Below are 22,509 nucleotides of genomic sequence, written 5' to 3'. Positions count from 1 at the left end.
GATTCATTGCCTCCAACCCTTTCTGTCCAAAACCTTACTTCTAAGTTGCAATATCTAAAATCTCCGGGGGGGGGGGATTTCCCCGGAAAGCTGAAAAAAAAGCTGTACGAGAGCTCGTATTTACCTGCACCAAACATTACTTAATTCTGGAATAGGCTGATAAAGTACTAGAAATAATTTTTCTAGTAGATACATAGAATTGAATCTATGAATCTTTCTGCCGAACTAGCGCCAAGGAAATTACTTGGCGAATTTTCCCCCGAAAAATGTGCTGAGAGTTTTATTATATATGTAGCTACATTCCCACATTTACAATTCGTAAGCATTCCAAACTGCTGCTTTGGAGTCAGTCGCTGAAGAATATTCCGTTTTTGCTACACTGTTATTACAGTAAATCAGTAATCGTAGTTCAATAGCAGTCTCTGAAATGGTCTCTTTTATTCTGGCCATATGATGGGGATTGCTAAGGCCAATAAGAAATACGCCGAGTCTAGAATTTTACATTGATCCTCTGTTTTTGATCGATAGTATAGATATTAAAATATTTATAAATATTTATTTTAAAAAATATAGATAATTAAGAGTTCAAATTGAAAAAAAAACAAAAAACAAATAATAATTCGAACTCTTAATATATTCAATTGGAATTGCTACATCAAAGAACCTGTTGGGATGTACACTCACCAACGGATGTTCCAAATTTTCTTCGAGGTGTATGCCATACATGCATAATAAATAAATAAATAAAAAAACTCAATTTACACGAACATGGAAAGACCAGGATTTTAATTTCGTCTAGGACGCGAAAAACCTTATATGGAAAGTGTAGGGTTCTTCTCACGTAAACTTATATTTCATTCATGTAGCAAGCCAACTCTCCAACAGAATGGACACAGTTCATAGACATTACTGATCTCATTGGTCGGCGATGAGATCCGCAATGATATTTCCTATCTTGTAGTTGCTTCGGCAATAATTTTAAACAAACATCAACTTACATAAATATTTGAGAATATAAAAGTGCTTAGCGAGGTAAACCGATGAAGCTCGTTAGTTTTATACCAAATCATTTGCAAATTAACACTCTTACCGGCTGAAAGAAATCCAGCTATGAGTTTACAGCATCACATTTTAAAATGATTCTCAATTTTAACTGTAAACCTCAAATGAATATTAGTACTGTGTATGGAACTGATACTGCATCGGCTTAAACAGATTAAGCGCAGTTATCTTTTCGCAAAATATACTTTTAAAATGTAGTTTCTATTTGTTTTCCAACCCCGATTTTTGTCCAGTAACACCAGCCTTAGACGTATCAAAAATCAGCATTGTTATCATCATTTTGTGGTCATTTTCGTAATTAACGTTGAAACACTCTTTGAAAGAGATTTCATTTCGCTTATTAGGGAAAAATGTTGTTCGACTGCGTCATTGTCATTTGGGGAATTGAAATTAGCCAAGTGTCCAAACAACAAATGCAAATTACACAACTATTCAATGTCGACAGCAACTTTATCCTCTGAAAGAAATCTGTTATTAATTTGAGCAGCGTATTATAAAGTGCTTCTCAATTTTAATCGGAATTTTATAGTTATGCTTAATTGTTTGTTGGTTTGGAACTTGAATGTCTTTATTCTCCAATTGCCTTCCGTCAAAGAGTTACTGAAATGAACGATAGGAACTTTATAAACATTTCCATTTTATAAAAATAAATGCAGTGATTGCGTAAGGTATCAGTTATTTTTTTCATGATAAATTCACTCCTATCCACAAAACTTTGTAAACCTATATAGTGTATTAGTATCGTGAGTGTACTGAAGAAATTTTTAAGCGGTGTTCCAAAATATAGCGATTCAGTATGTCTGCTAAGTACAGAAATTTCTTTCGCTTTCTGGTGCGTTGCTGTTCGCAACTATGTGAATTATAGTGGCGCCATCTTGAGTTGGTTAGAGGAACTCCTTGTCGTAACAAATATTTATGCTAAAAGAAGTCTTAAGAGGGCATTTTTTCACATGTACCAAATTTAATTAAAAGCATATCGAGTTACAAAGCTTTATATTTTTACAAAGTCATCAATTTACAAAATAATAGTATGTTATTATTTTAGGAACACTTTTCGGAAAATATTTTTAACCCACTTGCAGTTATGTCTGCTTTTACGTTAAACAAAGGAATTCACGAGACTGCACGTGTTGGCGGATTTGTCTTCTCTATTGTTTCTGCCGTGGAAATGCCAAAGTTGATTATTTTGCTAGAGAAGGAGCGTAACTGGCATCTCGACGCGACGATAATAACACAATTTCCTTAGAAATTGCTCGTTGTTCTAATTTGTGCAGTTTTATGTGATCCGTGTTTTGAGAGAATAATAATAAAAAATAAATAAATAAATAAAAATAGAAGAAATTTAATAGAATGATGCAAATAACAATACTGTGTGATATCGGTCGGTCGTGGGGGGGGGGGGATGATCACAGTGCGAAAGGGGAAATCGAATAATAAATGGAAATGGATGAATGGAATATACATTCATCTGTTTGATGATTTGCAAGGTTTTCAGCTGTTCAGATTATTTGTCTTACATAAATGTTTTCTGTTTCCTGTTTCTTCGTTAAATATGTTTTATTTCGATCTACCTTCCTGCAAATAAGATGGATTTTTGACTGTAATAATAGAATACCTCGAAACCTTGTATTTTGGATTTTAAATGAATCAGTCCTTTATTCTCTGCATCTAATCCCACATTCCTTTAGATAAGAGACCCAACTGCGGGCGACTAATAGATTGAACTTGTTTTAAACCTATTTTTCGCGTTTAATCTTTTCTCCATCATCTAACCAGTCTAATCGAGAATACATGATTTATTAGTGCACGAAAATCCTGAATATTCGGAAGGAAGAATACCCTCGTCTCTATATGACGCTAGTTCGCTTACTTTTAAGTCGGAAAATGCTGAGAAATATTCACACTTAAGCGGCGGAAATATATTTCTGACTTGTGGGCGTCGTCGCTAATAGATGGACGATGAAGGCGCGTGTTTCACTTTTAACGCGAAAATAAATGTTTGAAAGAACCCGATGGACATTAAGAGATTAAAAAAAAAATCTTGAAAATAAGTTTGAAATCATTTAAAACGAAACTGTAACCACAGGAATGCTATAAATGAACCAGTGTATAAAAGCACTTGGCTAACATTCATGAATGTTTTCTTACTCTGAACTTCTCGTCAGAAATAGAAGGAGGAACTACTACAGGATGAAAATTTTACCTTTTTGAAAAGAAAAAATATGTAAGAAAGCTTTATAAAAAAAATCATAGTCGAGCAGTTATCAGAGATGAAATGCAGACTCAAATATAGAAATATTATAGGAGAAAAATCGAAACAGCTTTAAAGAAAACCAAACCTTGGAGTCTCAGTGGCAAACTCTAAAGAAAGCATCGACTGAGGATGTTCCTTCCATAGAAAATTCAGAACACCAAGGTGGACTCAAAAAGTCAGTCCAGCAGTATCATATCGTACCAATTCCCTTTATTCAACTCAGCCTTTATTCAAATCATTCAATTCATAGAAAATACGAGCAGATTGCTCGGACATTACCTCACTTTAGTAAATGTGAGTTTACTAAAGTGAGACTATCATGCATTCTCTCCATTCGTGCGGTATCTTTACTGAGTTGAAAATCAAATTATAAGAGTATATCAGAGGACTGAACACTCCTTTAGCAAATGTGCTGATCTATCTCAATTGCGAATTCCTATTTAGATTATGCAACAGCTCTTCAACCTCATTTTCACGCACCTCTAACTCTTCATCCAATGTAGCGGTTTCAACCAGGCTTATGGCACTTTGCACCATGTGACATACGCCTGGTTGAAATATCTTAGCAAGTGAGCAGTGAGCACTCATTGATTGGACAACTTCATCCGCTTCCGACATAAGAGTACCATCTTCATTCAGTAAAGTTATTCTTCCGCATTCATTCTTTCTTTTGCTTGCGGCATAACGATAAAATTCTTTTGGATTGTCTTCAGCCTGCATAGTCAATTTCTTTTCGTATTCCGATTTAGCTTTCCAGATAATAGTCAACTTTTGTGTCATGCGCTTTATATATTTCCTAACTTCTCTCACTCTACTCTCACGATATTACTTCCATTTCATCTTATTCTTATGGATCTCTTGCTTGATAAGGTTGCACATCTGTAAGTATCCCAAGAATTCGAAGAACTGTTGGGATACTTACAGATATGCAAGATTCTTCCTCATTTAAGTATATTTTCAAAGCTCCCATGCACTTCTGATATACTTCTCATTCAGCAACTGGACCAAATGAACCAAAGATAGTATTCTCCTGAACTTGTCATAATTTTCAGCGTTGTAATTCAGCATGTGACCTACCCTAATTGAAAGATCCATATTGTTGGCTACTTCCCAGGTACGGCATAATCACTGTTACCATCTGGTAGCAAAGCGGTTGCATCCTTTACTGAGACACCCTTCTGACGCAATGATCAAATCCAACACTCTTATGACCTCGAGTTCCTTCTTTTATATGCCAATTGAGAAAGTTATCTGGTCGCAACAGCTCAACAATTTCTCTCTTTCGTTCTTATCTTGAGTTTTATCTGCTATTGAATTAATATTCCGGTAATAAAGTAACCCATAATGATTATTCGTTTAATATCCATTAGGGTAATTTTGCCATTCATTTTATCGTCTCCAGCAATTGAACTGCCAGTCTGTACATTTTCGACTTCACACCAAAGAGCCTCAGACTCACTGCTACATGAAACACTCTTGTTGTTGTTTTCATCAGTTTGTACCATAACTAGAAAGAACCCGATGACTCAAATCATCTGACATCGTTATTAGTAACCCCCCCTCCCCTCTTCTTCTTCTGTCTTTCCTAAAAATACAATACAGATTGTATTGTATTTTGAAATGTATTGTTGTTTTTCCTTCTAAAATCTATGACCCCCAAATTACCAAATCTTTTATGATAATAAAGCATCCCTTGTATTCCAACCTATAAGCTAAAAATTAATGGTTTAAAATTTTAAAGCGTGCGAATTGTCTTAGACTGTCTATTCACCATTTTATTACCTTTTGATTAACGATTTCTTCGTCCTAACAACTGATTCGAACTCTGAAGATAAAAATTCTCTCATTATCGTGTATTGAGTTCCCGATAATCGAACGCTGTCCACAGTGTTGGACGAAGAAATACTTTAGCCAAATCGACGTAAGTGCACACTTGCTACTTGAGATATCAAGTTCTTAATAATAGGTCATCGTGTGCTGCGTATACCAATATCTTTTGCAGTTGAACATGTTCTTCTGCCTGAGTTAAGGAAGATGAGAATAATGGATCTCTTTCGTGTTGGAAACGAAGGTACTACATGTGCGGAGACGTCGTCCCATACACAGAGTGTGGATGTGGGATGGTGTGGAGAAGGATGATGGCAAGCAAGGGCATTACTTTATAATCTATCCAGAATTATTTCATGTTAATTTGAGACGCGCCCTCCTAATTTTGGTCTGTAGAGCGCATTGTCCATATGTAGAAATATCTTGAACATGAGGTTTAAGCCTGTTCAAGTGAAGATGAGTTACCGCTCTCATATGGAGGTAGAAGGGTTTTGGCTTCCGGAAATCTGAATGTTTCATCCCACAATAAACGAGCTGACTACGCACTCGATCACTTTCTTGGTTTACCAAATCACTTCATAATTGCTGTTTTACACTCGGTTTATTCTCTTTTCGCACCCGCTACTTTTTCTTTTGAACGTTTAGTTGAGTCACTAGAAAGAAGTTGCAGATTGTGGATATCCTGTAAGTAACTAAAATAATAAATATTTATTTTTGGTGGGATTCCACTTAATGAGTTCAGTGCGAACATTTTTTTCGGGATCCCAAATGTGAAACAATTTTAAATTTGGGATGCAAAAGATTATTTAAAACTCATAAGCATATCGCTACTGATATCTCTAGTGCTTCCTGTATATTTATGTTAAACGCATGGCTGATGCTTTTCCTTATGTTCAGAGCGATCTCTGGAGCGTCATCAGTGTTTCTAAAATGCCCTCCACTTGCTCTGTTACTCCCGCCGTTCTTAATTTTTCAAACGTAAACTTTTAGCAGACTTGCTTGGAGCAACTCGTAGGTTCGCGTTTCATTGTCGTTGCCATTCGTAAATGGTTTCGCTAATGTCTTGGCGATTAATCATCTCTTTTGACACCCGTGCCATTAATCATTTATACGCTCGAATATTTTCTCACAGGTGAGTTCCAAAAACAATAATAATAAACATTTTAGTAAGCTTAAGATATGAGGCTTCCTCTGCTTTCGTCGTCCTTCGAAGGAAATTAGGGCTCATAAAGTCAGTGACAGTATTTTAATTATTAATTTTATGGAAGCGTGTTCAGTCACGTGTTTTTGCATTGCTCTTATGGACGGTAGCTGTTTTTCTTTTAAAGCAAAACTCCAACTCTATTTGTGTTTTGCGAGCTCGGGTGCATTTGAAACTCCACTAAAGTGGACTATTTAAATGGAAGGTTTCTTAAACTAATTATCTTATTGTAGTTTTTTTTTTCTGCTCTATGATTTCATCTAAATATCCTATGCACAAATAAGAAGAGAAAGAGTTCTTCTTAAAGAGGACAAAACTTTCAATTGCTACTTGGCTATCATCCCTTATATCTAATCCTGCTGTTCGGAATTCTTATTGAAAGTATAGATAGGCAACAAAGAAGATGAAGCGCGTATCTTGAATGAAAGACTCGCAGTTACATTACTACAGAAAATTCACATAATGTTATAACGAGGTTATCAGAAAATACCTCCTATGTTTTATTTAATGTTTTTTTTTTTTCTCTTTTTAGTTGGTCCCGCTGTTGGATGACCGCAATTAGAAATATGAAACTACACTGTTATTTAAAGGATGTATTTGACTTTTGCTAAACGTTTGTGTTACTGAGTTATCCACGTGAACATGGTTGATCTGTCACTCCGTGGATCAAACCAGAATGGTGTGTAGGAATTCGATATCTGAACTTGTAGCAGGAGAGTGATAAGCTAAAACTAGTAATTCAGATTAAGGACACACCAAGGACACGTTTCTTGATAATCCTTCTTCCAATTAAAACAAGAGCAAAACAAGAATTTCCTATGTAAACGTGACAATAATAATTGGAGCTAAGAGCAGTGAAGAAATAAAAAGGAAGGCACAGATAGGATATTATGACCCACTGCTACCACTAACCAATCGTCGGATTGCGCACTCGAAAAGAATTCATTTTGGCAGCGACGTGAAGGTTAGAAGGTGGTGCATACTTGGTTTGCTGCATCGATTTTTGTCTCTTTTTTTTTTTTTTTTGCACGCATAAGTTTATGTAATGGACTGCGTGTATTCAAACCAGAAAACAATTGAGAAGGAATGTACTTGTAAAAAAGTGCTGTACTTGTGAAAAGCACGGTAAAAAAGTGCTAATTTTAATAATTTCATCGCGGTAATTGTCTAGATACGTTTTAAAAAATTCCAAATTATCCCAGTAATCAGTACCTTCACTAAATCAAGCATAACATTACTCAGTGACTTGAACTGTGCACGAGGCCAATGAATTCGTAGAGACGTTATCGCAATGGATGCAAATTCATTTAGTACTGTTTATCAAATAGATTTGCTGATAATTAATTTTCATTCAAGAAAACATGAGACAAATAACATTATTGAGATGTATAATGAAATGAGAGAAAAAATAATGTAAAGTACTCTCGTTAGCAAAACTATGGATCAGAAGACTAGTAGTTCATAGAAAGAAAGAAAGACCGAGTACATGAAAGAATAACACCTTGATTAAGTTTCAAGCGAGGCTTTTGAGAATAAAAGTCATTCACTCTGACACACAGTAAGCGGCGCCGAAGAGGAAGCTGGCCATCCGGTTGCACCCAGTGAGAGGGTAAACCAGAATACGGCATCTTGTCAAACTTGATCAAGCGTATTTGAAATGGAAAAGGAAATTGACGAAGTTTCTCCAAAGTTTTCCACTTCCATTTGAATGAACTCAACGACTGCTACCATTTTTTGAAATAGGTTTTCCTTATCAAGTAGCGAGGAGTCTTAAATGATGTTTTGGGTATTTTAGGTTTTGTCCTCTGACTTAAGCATCCTCGCTGCATTCATTTTTAGTTCACCATTTCTTTTCTTTTTTTTTTTTTTTCTATCAAGAACCTCAGTAAGTTGAAACTTTTACTACTTCTAAATGTTGCAGCTGGAATTTCTGTAATACTCAAAATTTTAACAGATAAAATTCCAAAAGTACACTGCATTTTGAATATGATATGAACACGTGAATCTTTAACACACTTTACTTTCCGGAATTTGTACCCATCGTTTCTCACGAGTACAGATACCACTCTCCTGGTATTTGTACTCATGTATTTCTCCGCCAAAATAAAAGTCGTTGCTTAGCGAAGATGAAAGTGTTGGTCTCGTCTTCAGTCAATGCTCGTCCTTCTCGAAGGCTCTCTAGAGGAAACTTTGAAAAAAAAAAAAAAAACGGGTCACTGACTCGTTTTTATACTGATCATCGCAAAGACTCCGGGATTTAGTGATGGCCACTATAATTTTCGCACTCTCTTTTCCTCAACCCCACGTCTCCTGCAGTACCATATAACGTATCATTAGGTTAATACTTGACTAAGTTGTGCTCTAAAATCGTGCATGTGGAGGAGAGGATGCTCATTTAAAAAGACTGCTGTCAAACTCAGTTTTGAATGACTGAAGTTATGGGGAAACCCATTCTTAACGAATATTTAAGCACTTGGGATTGGTAATTGGGAAGGGATACCACTTAATGAAGTTAAGGGTTCGGCATTGCCTGTTAGCTGTGTTAGTTTGTTTACTGACCTACATCGAATCTACATTTGTATATCAATGGACAATCCATCCTTGGATGTGTTAAGAGGAGCTGTGGTACGATGTTTAGATGATTTTACACAAAATATTTGAATTTTTTTATAGTTCTTCGAGAAACAGGAAAATCAAAGGAAACAATCCGCATTGTAGCTCAAATTTTCCTTGACAGATTTGAAACAAACTCTTAATACTCAGTAATATATTTGGCATTTGAATAAGAATAAAAATTGAATAGCAAATTAGCCTCCTTTCACAGCCAGTTAATTACTTTAAGCCGATATTTAAAAAACAAATTTGATTTTTTTTAGTTAGTTATACGTTTTTATCTTTGTTAGTCGAGCAAGACGTGAAAAAAAATGACATGGTGCATGCAGTCGGAAAGATAATTAACCGTTATGTAAAATGCAAATTTATTTGCATAATATTACCAAGCAATATCGGCCGTTTATTTCGTATTTCTTCATCTAAATCAGGGAGGACATCTGAAATAGAACGTAAAAGCGATGGGGAAGAGCCAATTGTAGTATGAAAAACGGCGTGCTTCATATTCAGTGACAACTTTAAGCGAGTCAAGCATACTTTCGTCTTTGATTAAAACTAGCTTTACCAGCAACAGCAGCTCGTTTGTACCGTAATTAGCACCCTCCCGCAACTATCAGCCAAATCGAGCCGTTCTCTCACTTTATCAAAAGTTCGCAGACTCTTCATATAATTCGTTGCCCTGTGGTTTCTTGAAGTGCTGCGTATATCCGCTTCCGCACTTCAGATAAGCATTCCGATTTTTATTCTCGACAACTGTCTTAGTCGCACTTGCTTATCTAGTCAAGTATGACTGCCGTCGAGCGACTATCTCCCGCACTGGTATTCTTAGACATAAAGCAGCTTAAGAAAGGGCAGAGCTCATTTACACCGTGCCGATTCTCATTTTATTCGCCACGAAACCGCTGATACCTTCCTGATTGCTGAAAAGATTTCGTGTAAATGCTGTTGGCTCTTTCCTGTTATCTCGATGACAATAGTCTGCTGCCTGAGATGATCCATCCTCGGAAACTTCTCACTAGATAGCTTATCATCGAATGAAAAGAAATAGTAGATAAAAATCAAAGCGTCTCGCCTTCACTTAAAGCTCTTGAGCCCCTTTAAATTTTATTTCGAATTCCTTTTGATTTACAAACGTCGATGCACGTAATGTAGTCTAATTCCGAACAAGTAGCCGAACAAGCGCTTGTTTCGTATTTGGTATTTATGTTGAGCAGAAACGAGTCTAATGCAGGCTTTCTCGGATCTTTATTTTTATTCCTCCCGGAACTCGATTAGATTTTGTTTATAAAATCATTACCAAAATGGATTTATTTATAGACGCGATATAATGAATATTATTTTATATTCACATATAAAAATAAACATGACACGAACTGCCTATTTTCCATGATCTTAGGCAGGGCCTTTCAAATTATATTTAGAGTAGAACTTTCGTGGTATTCTATAAAAAGGAAACAAAATTGAATGTGAAAATTACAGGGGAATGGGCTATGAAAAAATTGGAAGAGAACTTTGGGGATGAATAATCTTGGTTCGGATTAAATTTTTATCTTAACACAAACACTTCAGAAATCATAAAAATATTACAAGAATCTGTATTTAAGTTTTATAGATTTGGAAAAGGCTTATGACTGGATGCCAAGAGAAAAGCTGCTCAAAGCATTACAGCGATATAAATGAAACAGAACGCTATATTAAGCTTATAGTTGCAAATCACCAGTAAGAATTGAATCAAGTACTCGGAATTGATATCAAATCAGGTGCATGACAACAGCGCGTACTATCTATGCTGATCACATTATCATTATCAGCGGTGTTAAACGCGATATCAAAATCGAAGATGTTCCGTCTATTTGCGTAGGCTTTATATAGGTTTATCGGTAATCTGATATCTTTACCATCTACTCCTCTTAGGACTTTTAACTAAATTAAATAACAAATGTGGTTTGAAAATCACCAATGTGATGATAAAAGTGTGAAAAATAGGCACGAACGAAAGCATCAACTGCATTCTCGTTGGAGAATCCATAAAACAAGTCAAATATTTCAGCTATTTACGTACAATTGGTACGATGGGAGTCACTTGAACTGCCCCTCCCTCATACTAATTTATTAAGATTCTTTATCATTTTTCTGCCAGCCATTAGTTATCGAATTTTAATGAAATAATTGATAATGTCTTTTACTTCTCTTTCTTAAAACGGTTTAATGCTAGGCGTAATTCTTTTCCTTCTTGCTTTTCCATATTGATAATAGTATAAATAAATGCCGAATTCATGTCATTACGTTTCTTGCGGTGAGGGATCACACCCTCATTTTTCTGCATTCCCACTGAATTATTACGAATTCCAATTAGTATTCCCACCGCTTCTCAGTACAAAACTTGTCTTGAGCTTCTTTTCTCTTCTGTTTCACATCTTTGTAATAATTTTTAGTCTCGTTCAAGCTGTGCAATACCCAGATATTTGCTGTGATTTTGCACAGTTTCTTTTTTCATTTATTTAATTAATAGTTCATTTATAATCCATTCTTACTTAGCTGAATGCCTTCTCTCATTGGAAGGTGATAAAATGGCGTTAAAATTTACAATCTGGTCTGATTTAAATATTTTTTATAATTATTTAGAAATAATTAATAAAGGGAAATGTATGCTGAAATGCTTCTGCTTGTCTAATGCTGCAGTAACTCTCATGTATGAATCCGGAATCCGGACCTGACGAGTTATTCGTTTACTAATGCAGACCACGAAGAAAATGATTAAGGATGCATTGTCTGAAGAGTTGGTCATTGGACTGTTTGAAGAAAGCATTAATCTTAAGCCAGTCCGACATGCAATCCATTACTCATGTGCTGTCCCCTGGTTGCCGCAAACAAACGAAATGCTTAACTCATTTATTCAGGTAAAGTTTATCATTTATGTATGTATTCAGTTTGTTTTTTATTTTATTTTCACATGTAGGGAAATAAAGTTTCGTCTGTAGTCATATGAAAATTCAGAAAGTTCACGTGAACTATCCGATGACACAATATCGCCATTATATAATATTTTTTCAAGTTCCTCTCCTCCCACATTGCCTTCGCCCCCCCCCGCATCGCGTCACAGTTTTTAAGCACTGATTTTTTTTGAGTGCAAATATCTTCAAAATCCTTTATATTATTTTTTTATTTACTCCTAATTATTGCATTTTTATCCCGTATACAACCGGATCTATTTCAGGACTAATAAAAAAAAAAAAAAAGGATATAAACGTGAAACGTTAGTTTTGTTTGAACAGTGGCTTTTCTTAAACATCAAAAGAGTGCTCAGTTTCTTTCAGCAGTAGCAGAAGACGACATGGAGAACGAGTTAAAAGAAAGATTGTAGCATCCCATAAGTGGTGTTTGAAAACTAGAAATTGAGAACTGAAAACGCCTTAAGGTGAGAAATGCGTGGGTGCAGTCAACAAGCCTCTTCTGTTTTATTATAGTTTATCTCTCCGTGCACCAAGGTCCAACTTACAGATGTCACTTTTCAGCATGACTCCTCCTCCTCCTCTCTTTATCTACTCTTCCTAGCTAATCACGGTGATTGCTTTTGCAGATACGCTGCGAATAACAGACACGCGGGGGACGCCAAATATAGACAATCACGAGGGAAGCATGAAGGAAGTTCTTAACAGCGGAAATTCCAGCAAATGAAATATATAAAAAAAGTAAATCTTCTATAGCTTTTTATTCTCCAAAGGGAGTGGGCGGAGGTCTTCGTTTAGCACTAAACAACTTTTGGAAAACCCTAATCGTAACTCTTATTGTTGTGTGAAATACTGTGGGTTTGTAGTCGATTTTTTCTGAGTTTGCGGAGTAAAAAAAAGAAAAAAAATTCTCCTTAGAAAATAAAAAGAAAAGTATAACACGTTTTCTCAGTCAGTGAACTTATTTAAATATATGCGCTTACAAATTTAATAATGTCTCTTAGACGCATTAACGTGCCGTTTAGTTTTTAAAGGCATTTTCATTCATTTGACGATTGGTTTGCTGTTCCTACGAAAACATTTTTGTCTACATTGGATTCCAGTAGTGTAATATTTTTTCTTTGCTAGCGCGAAATCACCGTGAAAAGATTAAAATAATACGATAGATATGTATATATGATACAATTCCTTTAAGCTGCATACTCTGCGGTGGACTACGGAATAAATAATCTGGAGGCTGCCTGTAGATTCGAATCCCACCATGCTCTCGGTGGGATTCTAATTTGCACCCCGTTGATTGGAGAGCGGATACGAACCATTCGGCCAGCTAAGGCAGATAAACGACATCATTTGCAGGAGGAATTTTCGTCCATTCCACTCTGACTGATCAGGTTATAGTCTTCTTTGTGGGCAAAGGAACCAACACTCTGACGCCAGTGAGCAGGTGTTCTTTTGGTTCAGTCTTCTGTCTTGTGGGAGGAAACTCCTTCTACCAATAATAAGCCTGGCTAATTCACCTTTAGTTGAGAAATTCTTATAAAGATTCTTCGCGTCCTAGACGGGATTCGAACCTGGGTTTTTCCAACTAACTGTCATTGGAAGCTTTATGAATTCCATTAGTTTGATCGAAACTTGAGTCGTCAATAAAAACGATTTTTTTTTTTTAAATGTGGCATCGTACAGGCATATTCGTATACAAAATATCTTTCTTCACTTCCAGAGACATTTAATTATGGTTTATTTATTTAATTATGAAATGAACTGCTGTTTTGTGCTTTCGAACCTAGTGTAGCCTTTTAGAGAATTTCTCTCGCAATTGGAGTTCCATTAGAGAGAGAGAGAGAGAGAGAAAAGGCAGCACCTTATTAGTCAGTAGTACCTATTCATGATTCGGAATGGTACCAGAGGCCAACTTATCCACGTGCAGTGAGGCAATTATCCACTATTTTCTTTCTTTTCGAGTAGAGGGCGTTTAATGCCTTCGTTCCTCAAGTGGCCAAAAGTCTGCGCACATGCTGGCTGGCATTTGTGTCAACAATACCAAATAGACTCGACCTGTTTTGTTGAAATTTATAAAAGATATTTCGAAATTAATGCCTCCATTGTGATATTTCCCACACAAAAAAGATATTTCAGCGAAATAAAAAAACAAAGGATAGTTTGAAGTCTACTTTATTTTCATCACCATTCCTCAACATAAATCGCCTTCTCTTCCACTGCATTTTACTACCACAGAACTATTTTCTCACCTCTGCTTTCTCCTGGTTGTCGTGTTCATATCTTTAGATTTATTTGTCAGAACAAATAAATGTATAATTTCGTTTCAGTTGTAAAGTCAAATTTCCTTTAGAAAATATCTAACGAAGTCCTCCTTCCTTACCTTGTCTTTTTTATTGTGCGGTTGGTCCTTAGTTGGTTCAGCAACTAAGATTTGCATTCATTAACCGATTTCAGCAGAAACAATATCCAGATGAACTGCCAGAGCACGTTTAAGCTCTCTCTTTTTTCTTTTTTTTTTCTATTTTCAACTTGACTTTTAATCACTGCACCATTTAATGAGCGTAGAATCGAATAGCATTTCGTTTCTAACCAATCTGAGCTAATCAAAATGTTGGGTGTCGTGAAATTAAATTGTATACGAAACGTTCGTAGTTCTTCCAAAGAGAGTATTTCTGTAACAACCATGAATTTTTAGGATCTCTCTTTCTCCGTCTGTCTCTGTGCATACTGTCTTCCTCTCGAGCATTGATTGCAGGCGATTCTTTCCTTCCTTTCTGTAGAAAATTTACTCCGCTCTGCTATTACGGCGGTGTGTTTGCGTGTCTTGATAGCAAACGGGCCATCTTTGAAAGGTAACGACATGAAATATTAAACCTCTGAAAAACACTCTAACTGCTAGCAAAGGACTGAGTATTTTTTTTTTTATCGTAAATTGCTCAGGATACCCACTTCAGTCATTTGTGAAATATCAATATTGCAACTGAAGCTTTTATCGCGACTGCACCGATTTTTGGCAATCGAATGAAACGGAAGTGTGCGTGAACAACCTTTCGTTGTTATGTTCAACATCTTTATTTCGCGAATTTTAAAACTGTATGCGCAACATAAGACCTAATGAAATATTCTTTAGCTGAGGATATACTACAGAAAAATAGTTTATTATTTTAGATGCGTTCACAAAATACGTAAGCACTTTCTGAATTCTTCCCCCCCCCCCTGCTTTTACTTACGTGTGAAGGTTGTTACTAAATTCTGGCTAGACTTTATTAATATTTTGTACGTGGGTTCCATTTATTTTAGTTGGACTATGCAGGAGTGCAATGGATACAAAGAAGTCGAAATTCAATATTGCAAGCAACCCTGCTCTAGCTGAATAGAATTTGATAAAAGATGGTATTTGGGTTTCAGTTGGAGTATCTATAGCTGCAAAATTAATAAAATTATATGTTTACAGTGCATACGTTACAGAAGAGGGGAAAAAAGTCGAAGGTTCGTAAATTCGCAAAACCAACACACTCTTAACGTTTAACTCAACCACTTTTATTCTTTCTCCCAAACGAACCATTATTTCAATAATCCTCTTTGTATTTTCATGAAGTTGCTAGAGATAACATAGCGATTTTCAGTCTTAGACCCCAGAAGATTGGTTCGTGGATGACCTCTTCCTTTTCTTTCTTTTTTTTTCTTCTTTCAATTTGTAAATAGACTGTGTGTTCCGTATTAACTGCACTGTATAATATCATTTAATGAGTTCTAAATTTCTTAACTGGAAATCTAATTCATAGAATCGTCCACTGACAGAGAGAGAGATTAACTTAAACTATCTTGTGTATAACAGACATGGTAGTCCTTTATACATATCGCAATGTTAACCTTTTGAAAATCTTTCTATAGCAAATTAATACCGAAGGAGGATCAGATAAGAGTCAGAATCCCTGAACTGCCCTCTACAGACCATGGAACTTTTGTCCAAGTTTCGAGCCACTTCAGATCTCTTATAAGCGGAGTATAGTCTCATTCAATCCTGTTGCTTCCACCGTCACCATCACCATTAGCTCCCTCCCTGATATGTGAAGTTCTTTTCTTCCCATGTATGTTGGTCGGTTTTAATTTCTTTCGGAATTTGATATTCGGTTCAAGAGCTTTTGTTTGATTTATATTTAAGTCTTTTATCAGCTGTCTGGTCCGCGCGGTTAGTCTAGTGGCTGTGCACTTTGCAACCATAGGCCTGGGGAAGGAGTGTGCCAGGTTCGATTCCCGTCGGTGACGTGAGGAGCTCAAGGATCTTCCTCAGCCATAGCCAAGTTAGCCGGTCTTGGGCGTGGACAGCATGGTTTTTTCCCAGTTTATCCTGGGGTTTTTCATCCCGCAAAGGGCAACCCGGCCTTGAAAACTCAACACTACGGTTTGAGGTCCGATGATTAATAAATCCTCGACACCTCAAGGTAAAAGAGGGTGTAAAGAAGATGAGATCAGATCAGATCGGCTGTCTTGTATGACTCCAACTTCTTATACATTCTTTTTCATTTTTCTTGTATATCAGTGAGTTTCGATAATATTAGAAATACGTAATTTGCATAATCGAGGGCTTCCAACAACTGTGATGTGATATTCCGTTAATTAAGAGGGTTTTTTTTTTTTTTTTACAAATGCAAATAACAATGTTGAATAGAACATTTTTTTTAAACTTAAGGTTTAACATAACTAAACTTTTTTACAACCTTTGCCATGTGCTACAGAATAACAGAATTAATAAATCTCAGTTTATGTTTTTCACACCAAAATATTGAAGTAGCATACGAATTGTATAAATGAGCAACTTGATATACGAGGGTGATCTGGAAAGTTCTCGGCCTAACAATGAAACAACGAATTTATAATTTCAAATTTATTTTTATTTTTCAACATAATCTCCTTTAATTCCAGCGATGCTCCAGCGCCATTATCCCGTCCCTGTAGTGATTCTCAGTAAGATCTGCAAAATACCCCTCTACAGCTACAATCACGTCTTGATTCGAAGAAAAACGCTGAAAAGCAAGGAAGAGTTTTAGTTTTTGGAAGAGATAGAAGTGTCAGAAGGAGCCAAATCTGGGGAATAGGGTGGATGTTCCAACAATTCATAGTGCAGATCCCTTAATTTTCCCATTGTCAAAACACCTTTGTGGGCAGGTGCATTGTCCTGATGAAAGATGATTTTTTTTTTCTGCAAACCGCGTCTTTTCTCACAAATTTTTTTCGTCAAGTCTGGTTAAAAGATCGGAATAATATTCAACGGATATTGTTTTACCCTTTTCAAGATAATTAATAAACAAAATGCCTTTAGCATCCCAAAACACTGATGCCATGACCTTTCCTGCTGATCGAACCGACTTTGTCTTCTTTGGCGCTGAACAACCGGCTTCTGTCCATTATTTTGACTGCTATTTGGATGATTCTGGTGTGTACTTTTGAATACAATTATCATCCAATAGTAATAAATCGACACATAAAATCAGTTTTATTTTTGTTAAAACTCTCCACGCACTGTTCAGAGATTTTCATGCGAGTGCGTTTTTGATCTGCTGTGAGCAAGCGCCGCACCCATCTTGCGCAAAGCTTTTTCATTTGCAATTCTTCATGCAAAATATATCCTACACTTTCTTTTGAAATGTCTTTAGTCTCAGCAATTTCACGCACTTTGACTCCCGGTCATCGAATACCATATCGTGCACTTGATCAATGATTTCTGGAGTTGTACACTTTTTGGACGTCCTTCACGTGAATCATCTTCAAGCTGGTACAGCCACGTTTAAACTCGACAGCGCATTTCTTAATTGTCGAAAACGAAGGAGAAGAGTGCACATAAACATTGTTGAACTTCAAAAGAATTTCTTTTTGAACCTTCTTTTACAAAGAATTTTATAACCGCACGATACTCAATTTTGTTCATTTCAAGGACATCACTTTTGCTCCAGACGGATGTATGAAACAAACTACTTGATAAAATGACTTGCAATTTCACGTGGATGCTTATGACAGATGTACCCACTGAGAAAAAAAAAATCTTGCCGATAGTGTTGCCATCTATGGTCGAGAACTATTCAGACCACCCTCGTAATACATCGCTAAAGCCGTTGTAGTCTTTATTTCGCCTGAATGTCTGATGTGCTTCAAAAATGGTCGGTATGTTACTAACTCAGTTGTCGTATTGACGTGCATTAATTTAATAAAAACAAAGTGCTTTATCGCATTAATTATAAATACCAAGTTAATGCATGACTAAGCAGCAAATGTTTTAGTTATTTATCGGAAATTCAAGACGATGATGTTTTTCCTCTTTCTTTCACGACGAGCAAAATTAATGCTTTGACAACGCCATGTTGTCTCATTTGCAGTGCAATTCTCGCTTCAGTCTCTTGCGTATTGTTTAAATTACTATCACTATGTCAATCTCCTCCAGTTATTAGTCGTGTCTCTTTATCTCTCTTCACTAGCTGAAATAAAACAGTGGAAAACTAATTTGTTCGTGTTAGAACTATATTTTAAACGAATTAGCATATTTAGTTTGTCTGCTATTAGATAGTCTGACTTTGTATGTGTGACACAGAAAGAAAATTAGAAGCAACTCGAGATCTTTTTTTTATTATTATTTTTATTTTTTATTTTTTTTATGCTGCACTTTGTGATTGCATGGTGTATTCCTGATCGCACATTTTTTTGTAACAGCGTTAAGCTTTGAGGCACCTAAGGCTATGAGGCCAGCGCATTAATTTAATGACTGGTTAGCGTGTGTGGCTATACAGAAGAATGCTAAAGATATCATGGACAGAAAAAATTACCAATGAAGATGTCTTAAAATCCATTGGCAAAGCTAAACATCTTGTACAAATAATCAAGAAACGAAAAACATCATATCTTGGACACATCATGAGAAACAGCAAATACCAACTTCTACAAACTATTTTGGTAGGAAGAATTGATGGCAAAGGAACTAGAGGAAGAAAAAGAATATCATGGTTTGACAACATCAAGACGTGGACAGGAAAGAGCAGTGCACAACTGCTCAGAGTAGCACAAGAGCGCAGTTTGTTCGCCAAGATGATCGCTGACCTTCGATAGAAGATAGCACAATAATAATAAGAAGAAGCGTGTCCACTATCCGCCCAAGAGGCTGCGGGTTCGAATCCTGCTGTGGGTATAGATGCTTGCGATCGTCTTTAGATGGGACATGAATTTCATCGCGTGGTGTGAGACCACCGTCCAGCTCGTTGGAAGCCTGACCTGGCTTGATAAAGTTCCATCTTTGGTCTGTAGAGCATTGTTTCCAGACCATGTAAAAGATAAATTTAACACTTTCATTGCCAAGCTGATAATTGGAATTTCGTGTGGTGGCCAAATTTTTAATTTTTATTTTTATTTTTTATTTAGTTAGCGACGTCCACGCGATAACACGTGATCGGCCGTTTGGTGAGAACTCGCATCGCGCGATATCGCGTGATTGGCAATGAACGTGTTAAAGAACACAAACAAAAAATATAAAATTTATAAAAAAAAGAAATCTTTAGCCTACTTACGGTAGAAAATGTACTATAAGTTAACATATGCCCTTTAGTAGGTGGGAACAACATAAAAAATGAATTTTTGCCCTAAAGATTATATTTTATCCTTAGGGTAAAGTTCCAGTGATCCTTTTCATTGTTCATGTACATCTCGGATGAAGTAGCCTTGTTTATTCTCACCTTCAACTAGCACATATTTCTAGGTGTCTTCCCCGAAGTTCTTTCCCACCAGAGGAAAACGTTCCAAGGGGGAGCAAGGCCTGTGACGATATACTTCGCTAAGGATTCCTGATACTGCCCGCCGTAGCGCATCATTCGTGAGGATGGAGAACTATTCTTCAATGCAGACATGAAGAGTATTTTCTGTGCGTCGAAGAAAGCGATTAACATTGTCTTAAGACTCACCTATTCTGTAGATTTCCGTATTCAATTTGCTCTCTTCACTAAATATTGGTAATGTATTGTATGGTTTGGGAAATGTTTTAGTTCTTACCTTACCTGTGCCCCTCATTCATGCGCAGCATCGGGTCTATATCACTGCCTTTCAGTTGAAAGTTTTTAGGCATCTGCTCTTATTTCCTTCCAGGTCTTGGTCTATCTTTTTTTAGTCTCTTTTTTCCCCGCTGTTTTTAGAGAATTTTATTATTGAGATGTTATTGGGAATTTTGTGGATCTATTGAATGTTGCTGTTTTATGATAGTTTTGACCTTTTATTTCCGATCTTTACATTTTGACAACAGTTATTTAGTCTGGTTAATTTTCTAATGGTCTTGAGGTGTTTTATCAGATGTGTTTCAGAAGATTACTCTATTTTCATTCACACAATGTTGTTTTCTTGATTTGAACAATTTATTCGTTGGCACCGTTCATGTGCCTATTGCTGATTTATAAAACTTAGATGTTCGTTATTGTATATCATAATTGTTCGATTATTTGTATAAAGTTTAAAAAAAAAATTACACATCAGTTTCCAAATATCCGAGTCGTCTTATGCCTTCAGCGGAAGTCGATTGTAGCGACCATCTTCTTTTAACCTGCTTTCAGCTACTGACCGAAATCATTTGAATTACAGTCTTACATTTGTTGCCTTGCAAGTTTCGTGCTAACCTCCATGACTCTGCAAGAAAAAGATCGTTGCAGTTACAGGATCGATTCTCGTCGCCGACTATTTCAAACCTTAAGTTAGTTTCGCAATTTCGATTTTTGGCACACGCAAGCAACGCTTTTTCTCCGGTTAGAAACTCGGAAGATACATTCATTTGTAATGCACACATTTTTATAGTACTGTGTTCAGTTCCTAGATCATATTCACGCTGTGCGCCAATTTTCGTTTCTCTTCTTCCACTCCTTTGCATATATTTTAATTCTCATTCTGGTGCTGATCAGTAGCAGCATTCGAATTTTGCGACAGTCTCAAAGGTCACCGAATTTTCCTCCATGTTCTGTGTAACAAATGGAACAACTAGCTCATTTTGTTTGTCTCCAAGCCCAATTCGCGAGACAATTGCGTGCAAATTTGCTAATAAACACGAAGCAAATATTGGAAAGGCGATGAAGTAATAATGTTTGGTAATGAGTTCGACATTTTTCCCGGTAAAGCACTTACTCGACTTCCACATACGCCGAGCCTGATGTCAAAGAAATAATCAACCTCCTCCATTGTCTGATGCTCTGGAACGCGAAATAAACAACTTGTTCAGTTTAAAAAAAAACTGTTTTAGGCGTTTGCTTGCGTAATTAAAGAATGTGTTCGTTAATGCTCTTTTAAGCAATCTAATTGCATGCGGTTTAGTAATTGATTCGGAGAACGTATGGCTTTCCATAGGAAAACCAAACGGAGATACAAACAGCAAATCAGTATTAAAGCTTCTGAGGATCGATGAAAATTGCAAATTAAGCTACATAAGTTGTTATTCTCCTGAGATAAGTGTAGAGCTTCGCGCTTCAACCAAGTTATCGCAGCTACTCATTTGATATTTAGTTGTACTGCAGTTTCAGTTGCAATTGGAAGCACGAAAAATCAAATTATGATTCGCTTGATTTTCATTTTGTTCTTCGCTGCTTAATGCGCCTTTGAATTTTTTTTTTTTTTTTAATATACCCATGGAGTTGACAGTATGGACCCTTTCATTTAGGCGAGGTGAATGTTTTGTCTTATCCTTTTGAATATAGCCGATTGCAATATCGAAAATTAAACGGTAGACATTTCATCTGAAGGTGAAGGAAATGAGTGTATGAAAATATAAATGTGCTTGAGACTGCTTTTTAAGATTGTAGAAAAGTTTAAAAAATTCATGACGAGAAAACATTAATAAGCTGTTGAAAGTTTATTTTTCACTTGGTTAGAGTATAATAAATTTAGTTTAATCCTTTATCCAAGTGCGAGCAAACAAAGTTTGCGCCTGAAAATATCCTCAGGACTGGGGTAAGGTAGTACAACACCGGGAAACTCGTAGCAAAGGTGGACCAAGCTAACATCACTTCTATCTCAGTATCTCGCCATTGCTTTTTTTTTACCTGGTATCTCCACGTCTGGGCCTGGCTCCCACTGAAGACACCTGAATAAAGGTCGAAACTAGTCTGGGTGTAGTGGCCCTTCCCTCAATGCATAACATCTGCAAGGAGATGTGTTTTGCATTATGGGAGATACTGAGTTAGGAGTGATGTTAGCTTGGTCCACCTTTGCTACGAGTTTCCCGGTGTTGTACTACCTTACCCCATCCTGAGGATATTTTCAGGCGCAAAGTTTGTTTGCTCACACTTGGATAAAGGATTAAACTAAATTTATTATTAATAAGATGTCTTATGAAAATTAAAATATTATTAACAAAAACTACCCTACACACACCATTCCGCAAAAGAAGGCAGCATTTTCTTAAAAACACTTAAAAGTTACTATTTTGAATTTTAACTCACCATACTACTGTAAACTTCGAAAATTTTTATCACTCAAATTTTTGAATTGTACCGCTTGACAGAAAATATTTTAAATCGCTTCAGCTATTTTAAAAATTATATTTTTCCGAACTTAGTCAATTTGAAAGAAAAAGGTGGCCAACAAGTTTT

The 22,509-nt window shown here is 36.2% G+C and overlaps 1 protein-coding gene across 1 annotated transcript in view; it reads left to right on the top strand.

Annotated features, from left to right (window-relative positions):
* The window catches only part of LOC150101332 (inactive tyrosine-protein kinase 7-like), a 340,607-nt gene that overhangs the window by 25,006 nt on the left and 293,092 nt on the right, over positions 1-22,509 (top strand). The gene's annotated exons all lie outside the window — the stretch shown is intronic.

Source organism: Typopeltis vanoorti, chromosome 11, assembly GCF_054136105.1.
Source record: "Typopeltis vanoorti isolate ZY-2024b chromosome 11, IOZ_Tvanoo_1.0, whole genome shotgun sequence".
In the NCBI taxonomy this organism is placed as follows: Eukaryota; Metazoa; Arthropoda; class Arachnida; order Uropygi; family Thelyphonidae; genus Typopeltis; species Typopeltis vanoorti.
This window is presented reverse-complemented; position numbering and strand designations above follow the sequence as displayed.